The sequence below is a fragment of the Canis lupus genome, chromosome 26 (assembly GCF_003254725.2).
Source record: "Canis lupus dingo isolate Sandy chromosome 26, ASM325472v2, whole genome shotgun sequence".
In the NCBI taxonomy this organism is placed as follows: domain Eukaryota; kingdom Metazoa; phylum Chordata; class Mammalia; order Carnivora; family Canidae; genus Canis; species Canis lupus.
In genome coordinates this window covers 6,305,295-6,309,373 of record NC_064268.1, presented here as the reverse complement: position 1 = coordinate 6,309,373, position 4,079 = coordinate 6,305,295, and positions in this window count along the sequence as shown.

The window sequence follows — 4,079 nt, the reverse complement described above, 5'->3', positions numbered from 1 at the left end:
TTTGCTCAAGTTATTTTCTCTTACTCATTGTTTATTTCATGCTAATTCAACTTACCTTCAAATTTGTACTTTAACAAATGTCAAGTTTTTATTCAACTCTGAAGAGCTTTTATTTTTTTAAGTAAGCACTGTGCCCAGTGTAGGGCTTGAACTGAGAACCCCAAGATCAAGAGTCACATGCTCTACTCAATGAGCCAGCCAGGTGCTGCTGAAGAACTTTAATTTAAAATCTTGCTGGGGGGATCCCTGGGTGGCGCAGCGGTTTGGCGCCTGCCTTTGGCCCAGGGCGCGATCCTGGAGACCCAGGATCGAATCCCACATCGGGCTCCTGGTGCATGGAGCCTGCTTCTCCCTCTGTCTGTGTCTCTGCCTCTCTCTCTCTCTGTAACTATCATAAATAAATAAAAATAACAAAAAAAATAAAATCTTGCTGGGGCACCTGGGTGGCTCAGTGGTGGAGCATCTGTCTGCCTTTGGCTCAGGTCATGATCCCAGGGTCCTGGGATTAAGTTCTGCATTGGGCTACCTGCAGGGAGACTGCTTCTCCATCTACCTGTCTCTGCCTCTCTCTGTGTGTCTCTCATGAATAAGTAAATAAATAAATCTTAAAAAAAAAATCTTGTTAAAACTATGTGAAAATATTGTTACAAATACTGCATAATAATAGATTGGTATGAAGTATATATGTATGTATTTATTTATTTAAAGATTTTATTTATTCATGAGAGATACAGAGAGAGGCAGAAACATAGACAGAGGGAGAAGCGGACTCCATGCAGGGAGCCTGATGTGGGACTCGATCCTGGGACTCCAGGATCACACCCTGAGCCAAAGGCTGATGCTCAACCACTGAGCCCCCCAGAAGTCCTGGTATGAAGTATTTCATACAGAGTTTCCAGTATGAAATTATTAGAAGAAAGATTTGGTGTTTGCTTGTAATTTTATATTGGGAGCAAAGTTAGCAAAATTTAAAGTATTTGGTATTTTATTGGATAAAGCAAACTAGAATAATGTATATTTTGATGTCATAAAAGTAGGAAATTTATTGTCTCATAAGAGTTAACTTGAAAGCCATGAAATTATCCTCCTATAAATAAATAGTTACAACTACCCAATCTGCGGTTCTAAGGCAGTCCCTGGGCAGCCACGGTGGTGCAGCAGTTTAGCGCCGCATGCAGCCCGGGGTGTGATCCTGAAGACCCGGGATTGAGTCCCACATCGGGCTTCCTGCATGGAGCCTGCTTCTCCCTCTGCCTGTGTCTCTGCCTCTCTCTCACTCTCTCTGAATGAATAAATAAATAAATCTTAAAAAAAAAAAATAAAGGCAGTCCCTTGGGCTACTTTTTGTAGGTAAATCTACAAAAAGATCCCTGCTCCCCTGCTTTTTAAAAAACATTTGTTTTTCAAATAATCCAAACATGATTTGTAAGACTGTTAGTAATTCCTAGAAGAGAACATGGAATGTTTCCAGCAGTAATGGAGAAGAGAGTAAATACAGGCCAATGACATTTTTATATATGAAGTACAGTATTAAAAAAATTTGGACTTTTCATTAATAGTTGAATTGACATTTTATATTAATAGAACTGATTACAAATAATTTTAAGAAAAGTTATCTAATTTTTTATAGTGTCATTGAGTACCTCACAAATAGCATATATATATTTCTTTACTTTTGAAGCTTTTTTTTTTTTTTTTTAACTGTAATGCCCTAGAATTCCATAGTTCATTTCACTACTGGTTAAATAGCTTAATGCGACCAAAAGCAGAAAATAAAAGCATGCTGTTAATAAGTACTATTCTGATTAGAACAGAAAATAATTACATGCATTTTAAAGAAAAGAAAATATGCAAAACTAGGGGGGAAAAAAGAAAACCCACTTTCATTATCCTTTCTCCACCCATCAGAACTGGGAGGGTTAGAGAAGCCCTGTGAATTACAATCTGGTGCATTTCTTTCCTTTTCTCTTTCTTTCTATTTATTTACTTAGAGTGCGCAAGGGGGAGGGGCAGAGGGAGAGAGAGAATCTCAAGCAGACTCCTTGCTGAGCAAGGAGACCCCCCATCAGGCTTCATCCCATGACCCCAAAATCATGACCTAAGCTGAAACCAAGAGTGACTTTTAACTGATTGGGCCACCCAGGCACCCCGAGTAGGAGTACATTTCTTTACCATAGCAGGATGTCTCAGCTGGAAGTATTGACAGGATTATCTGTGGTTTGGTAAAGGACAGGTTGGGCAGCCTGGGTGGCTCAGCGGTTTAGCGCCGCCTTCAGCCCAGGGCGCGATCCTGGAGACTGGGATCGAGTCCCACATCGGGCTCCCTGCATGGAGCCTGCTTCTCCCTCTGCCTGTCTCTCTCTCTCTCTCTCTCTGTCTATGAATAAATAAATAAAATCTTTTTTTTTTTAAAAGGACAGGTTTCCACTGATGTTAAATAAAAATGTTCTTATTTTGAGTGTCTGACAAGTGACATTTGCTAATACAGGTAACTTTGGTACTAACGATTCCTACCTACAGTATGTGACAACATGGCAATAATATATATTTTTTAAGATTTTATTTATTTATTCATGAGAGACAGAGAGAGAGAGAGGCAGAGACACAGGCAGAGGGAGAAGCAGGCTCCATGCAGGGATCCCAACATGGCAACAATATTAAGGTCTAGCAAAGTAGAACTCAGGATAAATAGTCGTACTATAGTTAAAGCAACCCCTCCCCCAACATTCATTTGCCTAAATTATTTTCTCATGTTTCCCCTAGATGTAAAATCATTTTGACCCAGGGATTACAAGTAATTCAATACAATTTTCCTCAATGAAATACTTGTTACTCTTTCGTCAAGGAATAATCAATAAATAAATGTCTGTTTGACAACTCTCCTAGTTCTCCTAGGCTTTATTCTCAGATACTAAGATATGAATACTTTGCAGTCCCCCTAGAGGAGCTGATGTGGGGGTGGTGGCTGGGATTTCATGCCAGTGTTACAACTGCACAACTCCACTACTATGTAAGAGTGTTAAGAACAAGGCAAAGCTCAGTGCAAGGCATGTGTAGAACTTCAACTTTCAGATTGCTTTCAGAACGTTGGGTCTGCTGACCAATGAAAATGGCATTTATTTTGAGTGTCTGACAAGTGGTATTTGCCAATACAGGTAACTTTGGTACCTGTATTTGGCATTTGCTGTTTGTCAGGCATGGTGCAGACGTAGATCTTCTCAGCTAACAGGTATATACCATCCCTCTGAGAGCTAACAATGAGTGAACATTTATTGAGTGCTTACCATATGCCCGGCATTAGTCTAGACTCATTAATATGAGATACCTCATTGAATCCTCACACAATCCTGTCAGGGAGGGACTGTTCTCTCCCTTCTACAGATGAGGAAACTCAAATTCGGAGAGGTTAGGTGAGCTGCCCTAGGTCACCCTGTTGTGCCCAAGATTGTGAATCCGAGAAACCACCAAGGAGCTGACACCGATGCAAACACATGAGCGTTTATTTACAAGCTTGAGCTTGGGTCCAAGTGCACCACACACAGCGGAGCAGGGACTTGGACCGGGAAGTGGGTTACAGCTGGGTTTTTTATGGGCTGGTCTAGGGGATCTTCAGAAGGGGTGGAGGAATTTTTTCCATTCCAATATGGGGGAAAGGGTGGGGGAGTTTCTTAAGATCTGATAAGGGATTCTCTGCGGAGGGCATTCTGAGCTTTATGGTCTTTCCGATATGGGATTCCCTGCCGAGGACATTCTGCAGTTTTTCCTGTAAAGTTCAGCTCTTATTCCCAGGGGACTAAGATGCCTGTACTTGTGCTAATGCTAAACGTGAGGTGGAATGGCCTTAATTTTTCTCTGCCTCCACAACCCAGTCGCGGAAGGAGGGAGAAATCCCACAGTGATCCCATAGCCTGCACCCCTAGTTGGATTACAGTAATATGGTGTGAGATGCTTTGAGGCTATTGACATAGCATTCAGACACTTTGGCAACCGTCCTAATGCTGGGCAAAATACTTTGTGTTCTTTGAAAAGATCTGCCAATGGGGAGACTTGGTGGCTCAGTGGTTGAGCATCTGCCTTTG